Here is a 24,057-nt window from a genome sequence, read left to right as displayed (position 1 = left end):
GTAGTGGCACAAGAAAGCAGCTACTGCCATAATCTACCGCAGCTACCACAGTAAATTCTGACCCAGCCATCGGAGTCAAAGTCCCCTTGATTAATTCGGAAACACATCTGAACAAAACATGTTGACAGACAAGCTTTTGGCTGCCAGAAAATTCAGACAGTTTATTTCAGATTGTGTGTGTGTTTGTGTGTGTATTGAATAAAGTTCTGGTCGCCATATTTCAGAAAGGATGTGGAAGCGTTGGAAAACATGCAGAGGAGATTTACCAGGATGTTGCCTGGTCTGGAGGGATGGTCTTATGGTCTTATGAGGCTGAGAGACTTGAGTCTATTCTCATTGGAAAGAAGAAGGCTAAGAGGGGATTTGAAAGAGACATACAAGATGATGAGAGGATTAGATAGGGTAGACAGTGAAAGTCTTTTTCCTAGGATGGTGACATCAGCTTGTATGAGGGGGCATAACTACAAATTGAGGGGTGATAGATTTAAGACAGGTGTTAGAGGCAGGTTCTTTACTCAGAGAGTGGTAAGGGTGTGGAATGTCCTGGCTGCCAATGTAGTTAACTCAGCCACATTAGGGAAATTTAAACAATCCTTGGATAAGCACATGGATGATGATGGGATAGTGTAGAGGGACGAGTTGAGAATAGTTCACAGGTCGGCGCAACATCGAGGGCCGAAGGGCCTGCTCTGCACTGTATTGTTCGATGTTCTAACTATTTAGTTAACCGAATTGATTCCCTGGGGTTTAAGTTTAGAACTAGAATTAAATTCTCTTGTCACATGTGTTCACGTATAGGAACACATGAGGACAGTGAAAAGTGTACAGAGTCACCATTCTCCACTACCATCTGCAACAAGATAGATTCCCTTCCATTACCTTGGCCATACACCAGTCAGAATCTGTCAGCTCCTAAAGAAATCATCCACTCTGATGGAGAATGGGGCGAACCAGCAAGAGAAAGAGCTTTACTATCCCATTCTTGAACCTGTTGCTGTTCCTGGTGATTCATGGTTCAGCCCCAGTGTATTGGAAGGTAGCGGGTGGAAGCCCTGCATTAAAAAAGGGAGACAGAAAGCAGGAAGCACAGGCTGGTTAGCTTAACATACCACAGGGAAACTGCTGGAAGGTATTATTCAACCAAATACAGCAGCTCACATTGATCAGTTGAAGATAATCTGGCAGTTGAAGAAATCGACATTGTTGTGTGTGTCCATTGAATTTCTTTGAGGATGTAACATGTGTCATTAATAAAGGGGGCTCCCCTGAGCTTAGCTTTTGTCCCATAAAATGACCCAGCAAATGTCATGGCAGGAGGTAAAGGCTCACAGTGTGGTGGAGTAATGATTACAAGGGAGCACTGTGGTTTATTGAAATGGAAAACAATTGGAAGCCGCACTTACAAAAGACAATAGACAGTAGACAACAGGTGCAGGAGTAGGCCATTCTGCCCTTTGAGCCAGCACCTTCATTCATTATGATCATGGCTGATCATCCACAGTCAGTATCCTGTTCCTGCCTTATCCCCATAACCCTTGATTCCACTGTCTTTAAGAGCTCTACCCATCTCTTTCTTGAAAGTATCCAGAGACTTGGCCTCCATTGCCTTCTGGGGCAGAGCATTCCATATATCCACCACTTTCTGGGTGAAGAAGTTTTTCCACAACTCTGTTCTCAATGGCCTACTCCTTATTTTTAAACTGTGTCCTCTGGTTCTGGACAAACCCATCGACAGAAACTTGCTTCCTGCCTCCAGAGTGTCCAATCCTTTAATAATCTTATACTTCTCAATCAGATCCCTTCTCAACCGTCTCAACTCGTGTATAAAAGCCCAGTCTCTCCAATTTTTCAACATATGATAGTCCCGCCATTCCAGGAATTGACCGCGTGAACCTACACTGCACTCCCTCAATAGCCAGAATGTCCTTCCTCAAACCTGGAGACCAAAACTGCACACAATACTCCAGGTGTGGTCTCACCAGGGCCCTGTACGGCTGCAGAAGGACTTCTTTGCTCCGATACTCAATTCCTCTTGTTATGAAGGCCAGTATGCTATTAGCTTTCTTCACTGCCTGCTGTACCTGCATGCTTGCTTTCATTGACCGATGTACAAGAACACGTAGATCTCGTTTTACATCCTCTTTACCTAACTTGACTCCATTTAGATAGTAATCTGCCTTCCTGTTCTTGCCACCAAAGTGGATAACCACACATTTATCCACGTTAAACTGCATCTGCCAAGCATCCATCCACCTGTCCAAGTCACCCTGTATTCTCATAACATCCTCCTCACAACTCAGCTTGCCACCCAGTTTTGTGTCATCAGCAAATTTGCTAATATTACATTTAATACCTTCATCTATATAATTAATGTTTATTGTAAACGGCTGCGGTCCCAGCACTGAACCTTATGGTACCCCACTGGTCACCTCACCACCTGCCATTCGAAAAGGGACCTGTTTATCACTACTCTTTGCTTCCTGTCAGCCAGCCAATTTTCAGTCCAAATCAGTATTTTGCCCCCAATACCGTGTAGCCTAATTTTGCTCACTAATCTCCTATGTGGGACTTTATCAAAGGTTTCTGAAAGCCCAGGTACATGACATCCACTGGCTCTCCCTTGTCCATTTAAGAACATAGAACATAGGAAAATACAGCATAGAACAGGCCCTTTCGCCCACGATGTTGTGCCGAGATTTAATCCTAATGTCAAAGATAGTACCTTAACCTATGCACCCCTCAACTCATTGCTATCCATGTGCATGCCCAGCAGTCATTTAAATGTCCCCAATGACTCTGCTTCTACCACCACAGCTGGCAACGCACTCCATGCATTCTCAACTCTCTGTGTAAAGAACCTACCTCTGATGTCTCCTTTAAACCTTCCTCCTAATATCTTCAAACTGTGACTTATTGTACCAGTCAATCTTCATTGTTCCATCCTCAAAATATTCCAGAAGATTAGTCAAGCATGATTTCCCCTTTGTAAATCCATGCTGACTCTGACCTCTCCTCTTATTGCTATCCAAATGAGTCATAATTTCATCTTTTATAAGTGACTCCAGCATCTTTCCCACCCTTGATGTCAAGCTAGCTGGTCTATAATTCCCTGTTTTCTCTCTCCCTCCTTTCTTGAAAAGTGGGACAACATTAGCCACCCTCCAATTCGCAGGAACTGATCCTGAATCTATAGAACATTAGAAAATGGTTACCAATGTATCCATGATTTCTAGAGCCATCTGCTTAAGACCATCAGGTCCCAGGGACTGAACAGTCTTCACACCTAACAGTCTATCCAACACCATTTCCTGTTGAATATAAATTCCCTTCAGTTCATCCATTACCCCAGGTCCTTCAGCCACTATTACATCTGGGAGATTGCTTGTGTCTTCCCAGTGAAGATAGATCCAAAGTACCTATTCAACTCTTCTGCTATTTCCTTGGTTCCCCATAATAAATTCACCTGTTTCTGTCTTCAAGGGCCCAATTTTAGTTTTAATCTTTGTTTTTCTTGTCACATATCTAAAAAAGCTTTTACTATTCTCCTTTATATTTTTGGCCAGTTTGCCTTTGTACCTGATTTTTTCTCTGCCTATTGCCTTTTTAGTTATCCTCTGTTGCTCTTTAAAAGCTTCCCGGTCCTCCGGCTTCCCACTCATCTTTGCTGTGCTACATTTCTTTTCTTTTTTTTTTCCAGTCCTTAACTTCCCTCATCAGCCACGGCCGCCCCTGCCTCCTGTCAGGATTTTTCTTCCTCTTTGGAATGAACTGATCCTGCACCTCCTGCATTATATCCAGAAATACCTGCCATTGGTGTTCCACTGCCATCCCTGGTAGGGTATTGAACCATTAAGCTCCTCCCTAAGAGCTCCATAGTTCCCTTTGTTCAACTGCAATACAGACACTTCCGATTCTCCCTTCTCCCTCTCAAATTGCAGATTAAAACTTATCATATTATGGTCACTACCTCCTAATGGCTCAAAGTTTGTGTGAAGATTTGTAACTCGGGTACTCGTTGTTGTGGTTCTGTTCGCTGAGCTGGAAGTTTTTGTTGCAAATGTTTCGTCCCCTGGCTAGGCGACATCATCGGTGCTTGGGAGCCTCCTGCGAAGTGCTTCTTTGATGTTTCCTCCGGTGTTTATAGTGGTCTGTCCCTGCCGCTTCCAGTTGTCAGTTTCAGCTGTCCGCTGTAGTGGTTGGTATATTGGGTCCAGGTCGATGTGTTTGTTGATGGAGTTTGTGGATGAATGCCATGCCTGTAGGAATTCCCTGGCTGTTCTCTGTCTGGCTTGCCCTATGATAGTAGTGTTGTCCCAGTCGAATTCATGTTGCTTGTTGTCTGTGTGTGTGGCTACTAAGGATAGCTGGTCCTGTCGTTTCGTGGCTAGTTGATGTTCATGTATGCGGATTGTTAGCTGTCTTCCTGTTTGTCCTATATAGTGATTAGTGCAGTCCTTGCATGGTATTTTGTACACTACATTCGTCTTGCTCATGTTGGGTATCGGGTCCTTCGTTCTGGTGAGTCGTTGTCTGAGCGTGGCTGTTGGTTTGTGTGCCGTTATGAGTCCTAGGGGTCGCAGTAGTCTGGCTGTCAGTTCCGAGATGCTCCTGATGTATGGTAGTGTGGCTAGTCCTTTTGGTTGTGGTATGTCCTCGTTCCATGGTCTTTCTCTTAGGCATCTGTTGATGAAGTTGCGCGGGTATCCGTTTTTGGCAAATACCTTGCATAGGTGTTCCTCTTCTTCTTTTTGCAGTTCTGGTGTATTGCAGTGTGTTGTGGCCCTTTTGAATAGTGTCCTGATGCAGCTTCGTTTGTGTGTGTTGGGGTGGTTACTTTCACACTTTCCTAATGGCTCCTTTACTTTGAGGTCCCTGATCAAATCCAGTTTGTTGCACAACACCAGATCTAGAATTGCCTTCTCCCTGGTAGGCTCCACTACAAGCTGTTTTAAGAATCTATCTGGAGGCACTCCACAAGCTCCCTTTCTTGGTGTCCAGTACCATCCTGATTCTCCCAGACTACCTGCATGTCGAAATCCCCCACATAACTTTGCAACAGCCAATTTCAACTCCTTATTCAACTTACACCCTACATCCAGACTACTGTTTGGGGGCCTGCAGCTAACTCCTATTAGGGTCTTTCTACCCTGACAATTTCTCAGCTCTATCCAGACTGACTCTACAACTCCTTATTCTATACCGACCCCCCCCCCCCCCCCACCCTCGCAAGGGGCTGAATATCATTCCTCACTAATGGGGCCACCCCACCCTCTCTTCCCATTAGTCTGACCTCTCGATAGCACATTTAGCCTTGAATATTCATTTCCCAGGCCCTGGCCTCTTGAAGCCACATCTCAGCTATCCCCACACATCGTACCTGCCAATTTCCAACTGAGCCTCAAACTCTTCCACCTTATTTCTTATGCTTCGTGCATTCATATATAATAGTTTTAATTTGTTACTCCCCTCACCCTTCTTGAGTTTTCTGCTCCGTTGTTTCTGTTGTCTTTCTGAACTTCTGTTATTCTCACTTTCCCTTTAACTTCCTTCTTGAATTTCCAGTTTGTCCCCTCCCACCCACTACTGAGTTTAAACACATCTGGGTTGTAGTGGCAAACCTGCCTGCCAGAATGCTGGTCCCCCACCTATTAAGGTGCAATCTGTCCCTCTTGTATCATGTATCCTTACTGCAAAACATATCCCAGTGATCCACATATCCGATAGTGTTGGGGCTTGAAGCAGCACTTACATATCCGATAGTGCTGGGGCGTAAAGTGAGTTTGCCAATTGCTGGGTTTGTTTCCCTTTGGCCTGAGCTGCCTCCTGTTCACCATGGGGGTGGGGGGTGGGAGAGCGGTGTATGATCCCTCTGCCCATCCATCTCCCATCAGGATGGTCTGAAGGTTCTCTGCTTCTGCCTCAGAAAGAGTCCCCATCCCCCACCATTCCCATCCACCTGGCTCAGCTCATTTGGAACCGTTTCCCTTTCACTGGCCTCACTTTCTCCAAGTCAAAGGATTACTTCTGGCTACCTGCACGGGTCGCAGTATATCTGTGTCTTTGTGGGGAAGGTGTAATAGTTCTTGGCGCTTATTTAGCTCTTTCTCCAACCTGTTGGTCATGCAATTGCTGCTATTCCTGCTCTCGCCAGAATTAGAGGAAAAATATATTAATTTGTTTCTAATTTCTGTCTTTCCCTCAAGGCCACATTTCTGACTTTTCCCTTCCTTGGCCTCTCTGTTTCCATTTCTGGGGAAAGGCTGTACGTCAATATCTATTCCAAACACATGGACTCCCACAGTAACCTGGAATACACTTCCTCACATCCTGACTCCTGTAAGGATTCCATTCCATTCTCCCTGTGACTCCATCTTCAGCTTTTCTGGTGATGTCATCTTCCACCCCCTCATTTCCTCTCAGGGACATGGCCGGATCTATAAAGGAGGTTAAATTAAGGATCTCAGATGTTTTCACTTGGAACCAGAAAACTTGAAGGAATTTGCTCATTCTTCATAAAAGAACAGGGGGACACTTTCCAGATAAAGAACATTCATTCCCCTGTTATTGCAGCCTTTGGCATTTCCAGTAAGGCAACGCATAGTATTCATGGAACAGATTTCGGGAATAGTCCTTATTTACTGAGCAACTCCCCTAGGATGAGGATCAGCAAAGAAAATCAAGTCTGAAGACTTTAATGTAATGTTTGTGATGAAACTGAACATTTTACTGGAATCTACACATATTCAGCAATTATCAAGAAGTTATATCTAATATATAGGAAGTAAAGTTTGTTGAAAGAACAAGTGTATTAAATCTTCAAAGATTTATTTTCCTCAGACATATTGTCAGGAGCATTGATCTGTCGTGTGAAAACAAATCTGTGGTGAACTCTATGGAATATCACAACCCAATACACCCCAAACATTTCAGTGATTTTATTTTATATGAAGGTCCTCCTTGCTATCTCTTCTCTCTCCTTCTTACAACAAACCTACTGACCATCATCATTCTCTCCAATGGAAAGTGTGGACATTCCAAACGTATCTTGGTGTACATTTTCTCCATGGCAACTGCAGATTTCCTGGTCCTGTTTGTCGGTGTTGTATCACGTTTTGAGATATCATGTTCCAGATTCATTTCTGTCCTATGCTGCAGTTTGTAAAGTCATCCTGGGTTTTATTTCTGCCACATTGGATATGTCAGTCTTGTTGACTGTCTTCTTTACAATTGACCGTTTTGTAACTATCTGTTGTCAGATATTTAAAGCAGGCTATTGCACAGTGCGAACTGCTGCTCTGATGATGACAGCATTCCCTGCCCTGATTGCTTTACAGAACACATCCTGCTGGTTTCCATATGACCCTGGCTGAATAATTTCCAACGTTGCCTGAGGCAGTCGCTCCAATGTGACCTTTTACACATTAACTGCAGGTGAGGCAGCCTCCTGGGTGAAAAGGATTTCAGTTGCATGGCTGCCTTTTTGTTTGAGATTACTGTTTAACTCTTGAACAATCTGGTGTATTTTAGTGGACAGCAGAGTCTGCAGGGGATTGTGGGATCTCAGCAATGAGAACAGCACTGACACAGAGATGAAACTCAGAAGGAAATCCATAGTTTTACTGTTCAGTCTATCAGGCAGTTTTGTCCTTTTGTGGCTTACAGCCATCATTAACATTTTAACCAGTAAAAAGACAATGACAGTGCATTACCGAGGTGCTTATACAGCTCCAACATACATCGCCACTGATACTGGGGACATTCTAATATATTTGAGTTTCTGCACAAACACATGTAATTATGCAGCTACCCAAAACCAAATTCAGGGAAGAGATGAAGAAGTTGATGAAATCTCCCTTCATTTTGATATTGACTTTGGTTAAAAAACACATTAAATTGAAACTTTCTTCCCAGACTGAGTAAATGCCAACCTGTGGTCTCACTCAGAATGGCCTATTCTATTACAGATAAGAAGGATTCCACTTGTGAAAATGAAACGTTCTTGGAATACATTTTTCAAACTGTCGGCTTTGTTTGATACCTGCTCATTTCTCAGGGGGTAACAGTCCTGATGGTGGTTACCCTCCGTCCAGTCAAATTGTTCTCACGGTTTAACCTGCCAGGGGCGAACACCACAACAGCCTCTTTTTGTTCACCAGCATCTCCACTTTAATCTTTGAGCAGTAGTCCAGCCTCACCTCCATTTCCCAGTTGGCTGGGAATGCCAATTTCTGATTCCATTCTCACTGTGAGAGTGTGTTGGTTAGCGGACAGCTGTTTTGAAATGCACAGTGATGTCAACAGCATGGGTTCAATCCCTGTCACTGACTGAGGGTCAATCCCTGTCACTAACTGAGATCCAAACCCTGTCACTGATTGAGGGTCAATCCCTGTCACTGACTGAGATTCAATCCCTGTCACTGACTGAGGGTCAGTCCCTGTCACTGACTGAGGTTCAATCCCTGTCACTGACTGAGGTTCAATCCCTGTCACTAACTGAGGTTCAATCCCTGTCACTGCCTGAGGGTCAATCCCTGTCACTGACTGAGGTTCAATCCCTGTCAGTGACTAAAGCTCAATCCCTGTCACTGACTGAGATTCAATCCCTGTCACTGACTGAGGGTCAATCCCTGTCACTGACTGAGATTCAATCCCTGTCACTGACTGAGGGTCAATCCCTGTCACTGACTGAGGTTCAATCCCTGTCACTGACTGAAGGTCAATCCCTGTCACTGACTGAGGGTCAGTCCCTGTCACTGACTGAGGTTCAATCCCTGTCACTGACTGAGGTTCAATCCCTGTCACTAACTGAGGTTCAATCCCTGTCACTGCCTGAGGGTCAATCCCTGTCACTGACTGAGGTTCAATCCCTGTCAGTGACTAAAGCTCAATCCCTGTCACTGACTGAGATTCAATCCCTGTCACTGACTGAGGGTCAATCCCTGTCACTGACTGAGATTCAATCCCTGTCACTGACTGAGGGTCAATCCCTGTCACTGACTGAGGTTCAATCCCTGTCACTGACTGAAGGTCAATCCCTGTCACTGACTGAGATTACAGTGGACGACTCTCCTCCTCAACCCAACGATGGAAAACAGAAAGCAGGAAATAATCCATGTGTTAGTCTAACATTTATCATGGGGAAAACATTGCTGAAATGCCCTTTGAGGGAGGTTGGGGCAGGATATGTTGAAATGAAGCAAAGTGATCAGTGTTTGATGAAAAATACAGCATGATGACCATTAGCCCGTATCCTATGGGGACAAATCAAGCAGGATGGATAAAGGGCAGTCAGCAGATGCAGCAGGTTTACATTTCTAAAGGAGTGTATAATATTCCAGAAATAATGTTACAACCCAATATGAGAACACATGGTGATGGGGTTATTACTTTAGCGTTAGAATTAAATCATGACGAGAAACAGATTCAGGAAAGAATGGGTCAATTTCAGGTCATCAAACTATAACAAGGAGAGTGTCAGAGATCAGTGCTGGGCCCTTCATATTTACAAACTGTACTCACACCAATACAAAGTCAAAAAGGAAATGAATGAGTTGGACAGTAAGAGTCTGCAAAGGGAACACGGTGTTAAGGTGAGTGAACAAAATAATTGGCAGATGGTATGAGTATGCGACTGTATATTGTCCATCTGGTATACTGCATGGAAAAGTGAAATATTCATTAACTGAAGACAGTTGGAGAATGTTGTGATACAGGGCAGTCTGAGTGATCTATACAAATAAAAAATAGTTCTCACACAGGCACAGCACACGGTTAGGAAGGAGAAAGAAAAGCCTTTGCTTGATTACGTTGGAGATTAGTTGGAGTTGAGAGTTCCTACAACTGGACAGTGTTTTGGTGAGATGGCACAGAGGAAACACTGCAGAGTTTTGGATCTTTACTTCAGGAAGAATGGATTGAAAGGGAAATAGTTTAGCACGGAGCGACTCGGTTGGTTAATCCCTGTTAACAGGGGGCTCAATAACAATGGGCCTGAGATGTAAATATTAGAAGACAGTTGAAAATGATTATTCACCTCACAGGGAGTAAGTGTTTGGTACTCACTGCTTCAAAGCTAACAAGACCTTCACTAAGTTTAAATAAAATCTGAGATAGGAGCCTAAGGGTCAGAACTTTACAGGCTCCATCCCAACAGCTGGGAAGTGGGTGAGACCAGCGCCCTGCTTTCTGTTAGTACCAAGGCATTGGGCTGAAAGGCCTCCTCCTGCACTGTACATTTCTCCTGTTCCTGTGAGCTGTTTATTACCTTCTCCTCTCTGGACAGACTGAGCCTGAGATTGTTACTTCGTACTGGCATGTTGGCTTCTCCTGACCTAAACCAGATACAAACACTGGTTCATGTCCAAGGGATACAACTGGATTCTTGCCCGAGGGTAGATCTTCTGCAACATTATTTTTAAATTCCTGTGTAATCTTTGACATCTGAAACAAAGCTCATTCATAAAGATGGGCTGATATTTCTTTCTGTCCCAGTGTTTGCTGTGGTTCAGCAGGAACACAATAACTTCTGATCGTTTCACTCGGGTAACGGTGAACTGAAGGTATCCAGATACAAATCCAAGGCTCAGTCTGTCTAGAAAGGACAAAGTTAAAAATCACACAACACCAGGTTATAGTCCAACAGGCCGATTTGGAAACACTAGCTTTCAGAGCGTTGCTCCTTCATCAGGTTGTTGTGGATTTTAATATCAGAATTTATAGACAAAGGAGTCCAGTGTCATGGGGATGTGATACATTCAACAATTTTAAATTAAATCTTTCAACTTTTAGAATGGGATTTGCTGGTTTCTGTTCTTTGAAATGTAAACCCCAGAAGTTCTTTTTAATTTCATTCTCAAAATAGCTCAGCTTTTCTAACAATAGGTGTAAAGTCTATCCGTATTTACTGTGTTCCTGAACTTCACTCTGAACCGAGACAAAGTTGCTGCATAATTAAATATTTGGTGGGTGGGGTCTGATGATGTCATGTGATCACCTGCCACAATTTCTCACATTGAAACAGCTCATAGGTGGCTGTTTGTGGCAGGAGTATGGGGTCTGTTAAATTGTTGCTGAGAAGGGAGACCATGTGTTTAATAGTCAAACATTTTCTGTTGAACTATTCTATCTAATTACAGCGGAACACTCCAAAGGATTTGATTTTGATTGAGATTTAGACAGGGTTTCAAGCTGACAGGAATTCCACAGTGGGAAAGGCCATTGTCCCTGACAATTCCACTGGGTTGTGCTCCGATGGGGAATCAGCAGGATCCCGCACTGGGACAGGGACTCTCTGTCAGGAATGTGATGGAATAGCCCCCCATTTGCCTGGATGGGGGCAGCTCCAACAACACTCAAGAGCTCAACACCAGCCAGGACAAAGTGGCCTTGGTTTGATTGGCACCACATCCACAAGCATCCACTCCCTCCACCACTGACGCTCCATGACAACAGTGTGTACCAGCCACAGGATTTCTCCAGAAATTCACCTATGATCCTCAGCCAGCACCTTCCAAACCCCCAACCACTTCCATCTAGAAGGACAAGGGCAGCAGATACATGGGAACACCACCCCCTACAAGTTCCCCTCCAAACCACTCACAATCCTGACTTGGAAACATATCGCCGTACCTTCAGTGTCATTGGGTCAAAGTCCTGGAACTCCCTCCCTAAGGGGCACATTGTGGGTCTACCTCCATCATATGGAATGCAGTGAGTTCGAGAAGACAGCTCACCATCACCTTCTCAAGGCGCAACTAGGGACGGGCAAAAAACGCTGGCCCAGGCTGTGCTGCCCATATCCCACGGGTCAATGAAAAATATCATTCCACAGTTTGGGAACAATGGGACCATCCCTTTGGATTCAATGAAGAGTTTTATTTATTCAGAACATAATGAATTTGTGTAGCCAGAGGTTTTACTGTGATACCGATCTTCCCTCTGAACGTAGACAGCGTTGCTGCATAAATAAATTTGTTTATACAACAACGTAACCTCTGCAGCATGTAACCAACAACACTGAACACTAACAGAAACGGTGGGTAATCATCAGGATTGATGCCTCGAATGACATAATCTCAGAAATCTACAACATTAATGAACCACGGGAGGGTGAAGCTCTCAGAGATGTTGAAGAGCAGAATCACAGTCTTCCTTCTGCTCTCTATCTCTGGGTCTCTGCGGGTCTCTCCTTTGTCCTCACCCTTCAGCCTTTTGGTGATGAACTGGTCACTAAACTAGAGGATAGAACATTAGAGCGCATAACAGGCCCTTCGGCTCTCGATGTTGCGCTGACCTGTGGAAAAAGTCTGAAGCCCATCTATCTGACACTATTCCATTTTCATCCATATGTTTCTCCAATCACCATTCAAATGCCCTTAAGGCTGGTGAGTCTTTAACTGTTGTAGGCAGGATGTGGGCCTTGGTGAAGAATGGACTGATGAGAGCCAGGAGGGGGCATGAAAAGGCTTAAGGAGGTGGGATGTAGGAAAACCCCAAGGTGTTGCACACTTATGTGAGGAACAAGAGGATGACCAGAGTGAGGGTAGGGCCGATCAGGGAGAGTGCAGGGAATTTGTGTCTGGTGTCGGAGGAGGTAGTGTCAGTCCTCAACAAATAATTTCCTTCAATATTCACTACTGAGAGGGAACTTTACGTTTGTGAGGACAGCATGAAATCTTGGGAATTACAGACCAGTCAGTTTTATGTTTGTGTTGGGCAAATTATTGGAGAGGATTCTGAGAGACAGGATTTATGATTAATTAGAAAACCATAGCTTGGTTAGATCTTGGTTGTCATGCCTCACAAACCTTATTGAATCCTTTGAAGATGTGACAAAACACATTGAGGAAAGTCGAGCAGTGGATGTGGTGCACATGGATTTTAGCAAGGCATTTGATAAGGTTCCCCATGGTAGGCTCATTTAGAAAGTAAGGAGGCATAGGATACAGGGAAATTTGGCTGTCTGAATACAGAAAAGGCTGGTCCATAGAAGACAGAGGCTGGTATAGATGGAAAGTATTCAGGCTGGAGCTTGGTGATCAGTGATGTTGTACAGAGATCGGTTCTGGGACCTCTGCTCTTTGTGATTTTTATAAATGACCTGGATGAGGAAGTGGAAGGTTGTTTAGTAAGTTTGTCGATGACATGAAGTTTGGTGGGGTGGTCGATAGTGTGGAGGATTGCTGTAGGTTACAACGGGACATTGACAGGATGCAGAACTGGGAGAAAGTGAGGACTGCAGATGCTGGAGATCAGAGCTGAAAAATGTGTTGCTGGAAAAGCGCAGCAGGTCAGGCAGAATCCAAGGAGCAGGAGAATTGACATTTGGGGCATAAGCCAATTCCTGATGAAGGGCTTATGCCCAAAATGTCGATTCTCCTGCTCGTTGGATGCTGCCTGACCTCCTGCGCTTTTCCAGCAACACATTTTTCAGGATGCAGAACTGGGCTGATAAATGTCAAATGGAGTTGAACCTGGAAAAGTGTGAAGTGATTCATTTTGGAAGGTCAAATTGGAATGCAGAATGCAGGGTTAAAGGCATGATTCTTGGCAGTGTGGAGGGACAGAGGGATCTTGGGTTTCCATGTCTATAGATCCCTCAAAGTCATCCCCCCACCCCTCCCACAATTGTTAAGACGACGTATGGTGTGTTTGTTTTCATTAGCAGAGGGATGGAGTTTAAGAGCCGTGAGGTTATGCTGCAGCTCTACAGAGCCCTGGTTAGACCATACTTGGAATATTATGTTCAGTTCTGGTTGCCTCATTATAAGAAGGATGTGGGAGCTTTCAAGAGGGTGCAGAGGAAATTTACCAGGATACTGCCTGGACAGGAGGGCATGTTTATGAAGAAAGGTTGAGGGAGCTAAGGCTTTTCCCACTGGAGTGAAGAACGCTGAGAGCTGACTTGGTAGAGGTGTACAGGATGATGAGAGGCACAGATAGAAGGAATAGACAGAGACTTTTTCCTTGGGCGGAAATGGTCATCATGGGGGGACCATAATTTTAAGGTGATTAGAGGGAGGTTTAGGTGAGATGTCAGAGGCAGCTTCTTAACACAGACAGTGGTGAGTGTGTGGAATGTACTGCCAGCAGTGGGAGTAGAGTCAGATACATTTAGGGACATTTAGATCATAGAACACAGAACATTACAGCGCAGTACAGGCCCTTCGGCCGCTGATGTTATGCTGGCCTGTGGAACCAATCTGAAGCCTATCTATCCTGCACTATTCCATGTTTATCCACATGTTTATCTAATGACCATTTAATGCCCTTAAAGTTGGCGAGTCTACGAATGTTGCAGGCAGAGTGTTCCATGCCCTTACTACTGTCTGTGTAAAGAAACTACCCCTGACATCTGTCCTATATATATCACCCCTCAATTTAAAGCTATGTCCCCTTGTGCCAGCCAACACCATTTGAGGAAAAAAGCTCTCACTGTACACCCTATCTAACCCTCTGATTATCTTGTATGTCTCAATTAAGTCATCTCTCAACCTTCTTCTCTCTAACAGAAACAGCCTCAACTTCAACAGCCTGGGTGGCAACTTTCAGGGATCTATGTACATGGACATCAAGATCTCTCTGCTCATCTACACTAACAAGAATCTTGTCATTAACCCAGTACTCTGTATTCCTGTTCCTCCTTCCAAAGTAAATCACCTCACACTTTTCCACATTAAAATTCATTTTCCACTTTGCAGCCTAGCTCTGCAGCTTATCTTTGTCCCTCTGTTAGCTGCAATATCCTTCAGCACTATTCACAACTCCACCGACCTTAGTGTCATATGCAAATTTACGAACCCTCTTTCTACCCCTCATCCAGATCATTTATAAAAATGATAAACAGCAGTGGACCCAAAACAAATCCTTGTGATACACCACTAGTAACGAACTCCAGGGTGAACATTTCCCATCAGCCTCCACCCTCTGTCTTCTTTCAACTAGCCACCTTCTGATCCAAACTGCTGAAACACCCTCAATCCCATGCCTCCGTATTTTGTGCAATTTAAGCGACTCTTGGATAGGCACATAGAGGAGAGAACAATAGAGTCAGATAAATGGTCGGCACAACATCGAGGGCTGAAGGGCCTGTACTATGCTGTATTATAGTATGTTCTATGTTAACATCACAGGTTCAATCCCCACATTGGCTGAGATCATCATGAAGGTCCTACCTTCCCAACCTCACCGTTCCCCTGAGGCACGGTGACCCTCAGGTTAAACTCACGGCCAGTTGTTTCTCACTAATGAGAGAGCAGCCCTATGGTCCACTGGGACTTCAGGGACTTTACTGAAGGAATATATATCCAAGTCAGGATGGTGAATGGCTTGGAAGGGAACATGCAGGTCATGGTGTTCTCATGCGTCTTTGTCTTGAGGAAGGTAGTGGTCATAGATGTTGAAGATGATGTCTACGGAGCATTGGTGAGTCTCTGCAGTTTGTATTGTCAATGATACTCAGTGCTGCTACTGAACACCAGTGGTGGATGGACTGAATGTTTGTAAATGCGGTGCTAATCAAACTGGTTACTTTGTCGTAGAAGAGAAAATGTTGGAGAAACTCAGCAAGCCTGGTGTACCTGTGAAGAGAGAAAGTGAATGAATGTTTCTAGTCTGACATGACTCCTGATCAGCACTGTTCTGAAGAAGTGTTATATTGGACTCAAAAGGTTAACTCTCTATTTCTCTCCACAGGTGTTGCCAGATTTGCTGAATTTCTCCAGCACTTTCTGATTTCATTTCGGATTTTGAGTGTCTGCAACATTGTGCTTTTATATGGCTGCTTGGTCATGCTGGGATCCCATTTCTTGAGGGATCTTGGAGATATTTCCATCCAGGCAAGTGGGGAGTATTCCATCACACTCCTGACGTGTGCCTTGGAGATGGTGGAGAGGCTTTTGGAGCCATGAGGTACATCCCTCACTGCAGTGTTCCTGCCCCCAGACCTGCTCTTGTAGCCACAGTACTTACATTGTAAATCCGTTTCAGTTTCAGCTCAATGGAACTCCCAGCTTGTTGATTGTGGGGGATTCAGCAACAGCAAAGCCTTGAATGTCACACGGCGTTATCAATGTGATCTCTTCTTGGAGGTGATAATTGTTTTGTATTTGTGTGGCACGCATGTTAATTGCCATTTGTCAGCCCAGGCCTGGAACATAGAACATACAACATGACAGCGCAGTACAGGCCCTTCGGCCCTCGATGTTGCGTCGACTTGTGAAACCAATCTCAAGCCCATCTAACCTACATGACTTCGTTATCATCCATATGTTTATCCAATGACCATTTAAATGCTGTCAAAGTTGGTAAGTCTTCTACTGTTGCAGGTCGGGCATTCCATGCCCTTACTACTCTCTGAGTAAGGAAACTACCTCTGACATCTGTCCTCTATCTATCACCCCTCAATTTAAAGCTCTGTTCTAATCCTCTGATCATCTTGTATGTTTCTATAAAGTCACCTCTCAACCTTCTTCTCTCTAACAAAAAACAACTTCAAGTCCCTGAGCCTTTCCTCATATGTCCTTCCCTCCATACCAGGCAACATCCTGGGAAATCTCCTCTGCACCCTTTCCAATGCTTCCACATCCTTCCTATAATATAGCGATCAGAACTGTACCACATTTCAAGTGCGGCCGCACCAGTGTTTTGTACAGCTGCAACATGACCTCATGGCTCCAAAGCTCAATCCCTCTACTAATAGAAGCTAACACACTGTACACCTTCTTAACAACCCTATCAGCCTGGGTCGCAACTTTCTGGGATCTATGTGTATAGACATGGTGATACGGTGGCACAGTGGCGCAGTGGTTAGCACTGGTGCCTCACAGCACCAGAGACCTGGGTTCAATTCCCGCCTCTGGCGACTGACTGTGTGGAGTTTACACATTCTCCCTGGGTTTGCTCCAGTTTCCTCCCACAGTCCAAAAATGTGCCGGTTAGGTGAATTGGCCACGCTAAATTGCCTGAAAAAGGGCTTATGCCCGAAATGTCGATTTTGATGCTGCCTGACCTGCTGCGCTTTTTCAGCTCTGATCTCCAGCATCGGCAGTCCTCACTTTCTCCATGCTAAATTGCCCATAGTGTTAGGTGAAGGGATAAATGTAGGGGAATGGGTCTGGGTGGGTTGCGCTTCGGCGGCTCGGTGTGGACTTGTTGGGCTGAAGGGCCTGTTTCCACACTGTAAGTAATCTAAGACACTGAGATCTCTCTGCTCACCACACTCCCAAGAATCTTGCCATTAACCCAGTACTCCGTATTCCTGCTCCTCCTTCCAAAGTGAATCACCTCACACTTTTCCGCATTAAACTCTATTTTCCAGCTCTGCAGCTCACCTAAGTCCCTCTGTAACCTGCAGCATCTTTCCACACTACCCACAACTCCACTGACCTTCGTGTCATCCGCAAATTTAACAAACACATCCTTCTATAGCCTCATCCATGTCATTTATAAAAATGACAAACAGCAGTAGACCCAAAACAAATCCCTGCGGTACACCACTAGTAACACCCCGATAAACATTTCCCATCAACCACCACCCTCTGTCTTCTTACAGCTTGGGAGCGTGAGCCTGGATATCAGGCAGCAAGCTTTGCTTCAACCCAGTTAAAACGTCTGCTTTCTAAACCAGAGCGTTACCATGACCAGTGTTGTGGGGATTCAGATTTTATTTGTGTGAGAGCTGTGCTGTTCTATCTTGGACAGGTAGAAGGACTCGTATCAAATGTTGAAGTTTTTCTGATTGAGGTGTATATCCCATCTGGCACATGATGATGGATCCACTGCTGAATACCTTCATGAGAAAGGGACTCAATGCCCTATCATTTGCTCATCCATATCACAGCAACCATCCCTTCCTGGATACTGTGGGGTGATTCAATGCCCTGTACTGGAGTTCATACAGTGTGGGAAAAGAAGTCTGGTGGCAAATTGAACTATGGAGACTCCAAAACCAAATACAGAAATTTTGTGATCAATGTCCATATTAGGTGTGTCCTATTCCTTGTTTTCCTGATCCCAGGTGTGTTTGTGTGGGTGCTGTGGGCTTATGGGTAATGCCAGTCAGAGTAACCTGGAAAGCAGGTGAAATCAACTGCTGCTGACCCAAAACCACCTTGAGTATATGACTGTGTTTCTGTGAGTAATCTGCTGCTCATGTTCTTCCCTATGTCCTTTAAATGTGCAAATGATTCATTTAGAGAGAGTTTGCTGCTGTGGTTCAGATTCTTTAAACTTCATATGACATGGAACAACCATTATCTTTGTGTCATTACCTACAGTCTGGGCTCAGGCACAGAGAATATTTGAGTAATAACTTCAAGACTCTTTTTTTCCTTTCTCTTACAGTAAGTCTAGCAGTGATTACAATCTTAGCTCGGGGCAAATGTGGCCTTTCTCCAAGCAGCACTCGCTATCTGGTGGCCATGACAGTGTCAGATCTACTGTTCATCGTTTTTTTTATCTCATCATTCGCCAGTTTCAACGTTATTATTATCCACTGTGTTTCCTGCAAATCACTCCTGTTTGTGGTGCTCTCTATATCCTCATCCATTTGACCATTGATTGTTTTGCGTGGTTCACCATTGCTATTTCCTTTGATCGATTTGTTGCCATTTGTTGACATGAGATGAAAACTAAGTATTGCACAGGGAAAACTGCAATGAAGGTTCCAGCAACAATCTACATCTTCTTTTGTTTCAAGAATATTCCCAACTTCTTCATGCATAAACCTGGAAAGATGATCAACAATGTTAGGTGGTACTGTTGTGTCACGTACAGTTATCTTTATGACCCTCGGTGGACAAGTTTTAAATATTTTCAGACTTTTTTAACACCAGTGTTCCCATTCACTTTTATTCTCTTTATCAACATTCTGACTGTCAGACATATCTTCGAGGCCATTAAGATGCGGAAGGAACTGAGAGGTCAGAGAAAAACACAGAATGATCCAAAGGAAGAGAGCAGGAAGAATTCTGTGATTTTACTCTTTGCCATATCTGCCAGCTTCATACTTCTCTGGTTGTTGCATATTTTATATTTCTTTAATGTCGATTATTCATTGGATTATGTTTCTTTTAGTCTCCTTGTTCAGAGGCAGATTGGATGAAACTGTTTACCTGCTGCATACTCTCACACCTCCTCCCTCCCTCCCTTCCTCCGTCCCTCACCCCTCTAATCCCACTGAGGTGACTCTGGCTGTGCTCCATCCCTGGGGGAGGTATGTCCCAGGTAGAGGGAGATAGGAGCTGACTGGATGGGCTGGGACTTGGGCAGAGAGGGGCTTTGAGTGAGAGACTTGGGGATATGTCAAATGGGTTCTGGCAGCCATTGTCCCTTTCACCATGTGCACTGAGCAGTGGGTGTGTATCTGTGGGTTTCTGTCTGTCTCTGTGTGACAGAGTGTAGGGAATGGTTGAATCTTGAAAGCAAGCCCCTGGAACAGATTCAGTCCTCAGTGGGAGAGAGTGAGTGTGAGAGTGACCATCCAGAGAGCTTAGACCAATCGGAATGGTGAATATCACCTCGTTCCTTATCACCTGTTTGCATCTATCAGATTTTGCCTCTTTTCTCTCACTCAATCTCTCCCTTTGCCTCTGTCTCTCTCTTTGCCTCTGTCTGTATCACTCTACATTACTCTTTCCCTCTCAACCTTCTCTCTCACACTATCTCTCTCTCTATCTATCTATCTTACTGATAGCCTCTTCTTTTGTAGTTTTCTCTCCTGCCTCTTCTTTCTACCTTTTTCTGTGTTCTTTCTCACTCTCTTGCTCTTTCTTCTTTTCTAATTTTTTCTCTCTTTCTTTCCCTTCCTTTTCTTCCCTATTTCTGCCTTTCAATCCTGAATCTGCACCCCCTTCAATTTTGAACAACCTCCCCCCAACACAAATTTAGCCCCTGTCCCCTTCCATGGCCCCTGACCCCTCCGTGGCTCCTGTCTAATTGCCCTCCCCTGTGCAGTTTCATCTACCCCGAACTGCCTCTCTGTAGTTTCTCCACTATACACCCACTGCATATAAAAGTCCCTTGGTATCTCCATTCATCAACAATACCCTTCCCCCTGCTGTGTCCCAGGTCCTGGTCTGGTGGACAAAGTGAGCGTGTGAAGAGACTGACGTGGCTTTTGACTGCGTACCATAATGTCATGGAGTCATAGAGTCATACAGCACGGAGACAGACCCTTCGAACCAACCAGGCCACACCGACCATGTTCCAAAACTGAACTATTTCCAACTGCCTGCGCTTGGCCCATATCCCTCTAAACCTTTCCTATTCATGAACTTATCCAAATGTATTTTAAACACTGTAACTGTACCTGCATCCACAACCTCCTCTGGTAGTGCATTCCACACATGAACTACTAAAAATCCTGCCCCTCATCTCCTTTTTCAATCTTTCTCCTCTCACCTTAAAAATACACCCCCCAGGTTTGAACTCCCGAACCCGAGGGAAGTGACACTTGTCATTCACCTTATCTATTCTCCTTATAATTTTTTAAACATCAATAAGATCATCCCTCGCCCTCCAACGGAACAGCCCATTTTTATATCTCAAACCCTTCATTCCTGGCAACATCTTGGTAAATCTTCACTGAACCCTCTCCAATTTAATAATATCCTTCCTATAACAGGGTGATGAGAATTGCACACACTAATCCAGAAGAGGCCTCATCACTGTCCTGTACAAATTCAATATAATGTCAGAACTCCGATCCTCAAAGTTCTGAGCAATGAAGACAAGCATGCTCATTACCTTCTTAACCACCCTGTCTACCTATGATGCAAATTTCAAAGGACTATGTCCCTGAACCCTGAGGTCTCTCTCTGCTCTACAACGCTACCCAGGGCCCTACCATTAAGTCCTGTCCTTATTTGTATGACCACAATATAATACCTCAACTTTATCCAAGTTTAAATCCATCTGCTAATCCTCAACCCTTTCACCCAATCGATCAATAGCTCTTTGCAATCTTGAGTAACCTTCTTCACTGGCCATTTTACCATTTTGGTGTCATCTGCAAACTTACGAACCATGCCTCCTATATTCCCATCCAAATCCTTCATATACATGACAGACCGAAGTGGAGCCAGTACCGATCATTGTGAAACACTGCCGGTCACAGGCCGACATCTGAAAAACAATGATCCACCATCACCTGCTGCCTTCTACTGTAAAGCCAATTATATATCCAATAGGCAAGCCCACCCTGAATCCCATGTGATCTAACTTTACTAATTAGTCTACCATGCAGAGCCTCATCAAAAGCTTTACACAAAGCTAAACAAACAGTATCAACCTCTCTGTCCTCATCAATCATTTTGGTTACTTCTCAAAACAAACCCAGTCAAGTGTGTGAGACATGATTTTCCTCTCACTAAACCATACTGACCATCTCTAATCAATTCTTTCCTCTCCAACCTCTGTAAATTCTATCTTTCAGAATCATCTCTAAAAACCGAAGTCAGACTCACGGGTCGATTGTTCCCAGGCTTCTCCTCACATCCCTTCTTAAACAATGACATTTTAGCCACACCCCAGTCCTCCAATTCTTCACCCATGTTTGTAAATGATTCAAATATTTCTGCTAGGAGCCCTGCAATTTTCTCCCTAACTTCCAAAAGTTCCTGGGAAAAACCTGATCAGGTCCTGGAGGTTTATCTGCCTTTATATTTTTTAAGATCTCCAGCACTTCCTCTTCTGTTTTCTGTGAACTGTTTCCAAACCATCAATATTTATTTCCCTGATTACTCTCACCTCTATTTCTTTCTCACAGTAAAAACTGATTCGAAATATTCATTTATATCTCTCCCATCTCTTGAGGTTCAACACAAAGACAACCTCGTTGGATTTTAAGGGGTTCTAACCTCTCTCCGTCACTCAATGTATTTACAGAATCTCTTTGAATTATCTTTAATCTTACCTGCCAAGGCTATCTCCTGTCCTCTCATTGCCTTCCTCATTTCCATCTAAAGAACACCCCTACACTCTTTACACTCTTCAAGACATTCAGTTGATCCTAATTGTCTCTCTAATAGATGGTTATTTTTTATTCTTGACTTGGACTTCGACATCTTTATTCATCCAGTGTTCCCTAACCTTACCAGCCTTGCCTTTCACTCTAACAGGAACAGAATGTTTCTGGACTCTTGTTGTCACACTTTGGAAGGCCTCCCACTTGTCAGTCCTCCTTTTCCCTGTGATGAGTCTACTCCAATCAACTTTTGAAAGATCTTGTTTCATATCCTTTCATAACCATTTGCCTTACCCCAATTAAGAGCTTTACCTTTTATCCCTTTACATAACTATTTTAAAATTACTAGGATAATGATCACTGGTCCAAAAGTGTTCCCTGACTCACACTTCAGTCACTTTCCCTGCCTTATTTCCCAAGAGAAGGTCAAGTTTTGATCTGTGTCTCATTGGAAGATTTATATATTGATAAAAGAACATTTTCTTGCAATTGAACAATTCTTCACCATCAAAACCTTTAACACCATGGCCGTCTGAGACAGCATTTGGAAAATTAAAATTCCATACTATTACAAACTTATTATTCTTCCATATATTTGAGATCTCTCGACATTTTTGCTTCTCAATTGCCCTCTGACTATTGGGGAGCCAATAGTACAATCCCATTAATGTGATCATCCCTTTCTTATTTCTAATTTCAACCCATATATTTTCACTAAATGATCCCTCAGAAATACCTTCCCTAATTACAGTCATAATATTTTCCTTAATCAAAAATGCCAGCCCTTCTCCCATCTTGCCTCTTTTTGTCCTTCCTGTACCATCTAAATCCCAGAATACTGAGCTGCCAGTCTTTTCCATTCCTCAGCCATGTTTCTGCGATAGCGTTGAGACCTCTTGCATTGAAATAAATGCAGTTTAAGTGTTCAGTGTTCCTTTGTTCTCTGACTTGTTCTTGACTGTCCTTTTCTAAAGAACGTGCTGTTTTCTGATTCAGAACCATTGTCATCTTTCTTTCTATTTTCACTGTTGTTTAGAAAGCCCCGCCCCAACTCTCTCAAATCTGACAATCTCCTGAAATAGAGCGAGCAAATCTCCCCACCAGGATATTGGTCTAGTTCAGGTGAACAGGTCTTTTCTGTCCCAGAAGAGATCCCAATGCTCCAAGAAAGTGACTCCCTGCACATTGCAGCACCTCATCAACCATTGATTTATCTGCCCTGTCCTTTTATTCCTTCTCTCATTAGAACTTGGCACCAGAAGTAAACCAGAAATTATTATTTTTCATATTCTGTTTATGAACCTGATACTTAACCAGTTATACTCACTCTGTAAAGCCTTACCCTTTCCCTGACTATGTCATTCCTATCGATGTGTACAACAATTTCCAGCTTCTCACTCTCCCCTTTGACAATTTGCTTCAAACGTTTTGAGAATCTTTTACCCTGGCACCAGAAAAGCAACGTACTCTCCTAGAGTCACACTCACTACCGCAGAATCTCCTGTCTGCGCCCCTCGCAGGAGAGTTCCCGAAAACAATTATTCTTTTCAATCTTGACAATCCCATTTAACATTAAATTCATTGTTAGTGCCCAAGATCTGTTGACCACTTCTATTTTTCTCATTCAACAATCCCCAAAATGGAATATCTGTCTGAGAGAGGAATAGCCACAGGAGAGTTCTAAACCACCTTCATACCCTTCCTGACGGACAGTTATCGATTTGAATGATCCTGCTGTGTAATCACTTCACTATATGTATGAGTCATCACACTCACTATCTCTTACAGGTCATCAGTAACAGTTGTTATAAAAAGAAGAAGCTCTCAATAGCACCTTATATATTAAATGAAACTATTTTTCCTTCTTTATTTAATATGAAGCATGCAAAGAAAAATTAAAAACGTAAATATTGAAAAGAAATCGAAAACTTAACTGAACAAATGAAAAAAAAAATCCTCCTCAAATAATCCAACATTCAGCTTTCACTGTCCAGATACAAAAACCTCTCCCGAGCCGTCCCTATTCGGGCCTCTCCACAAGCTCCCTGTAAAAACAATCTGTCCTTCTTCATCTACTTTTCTAAGTGAGTTTT

The sequence above is a fragment of the Chiloscyllium plagiosum genome, unplaced genomic scaffold, assembly GCF_037043375.1.
Source record: "Chiloscyllium plagiosum isolate Xiang-an unplaced genomic scaffold, Cpla_swu_hap1 HiC_scaffold_47, whole genome shotgun sequence".
Lineage (NCBI taxonomy): Eukaryota > Metazoa > Chordata > Chondrichthyes > Orectolobiformes > Hemiscylliidae > Chiloscyllium > Chiloscyllium plagiosum.
Note: the sequence above shows the minus strand (reverse complement) of the source record.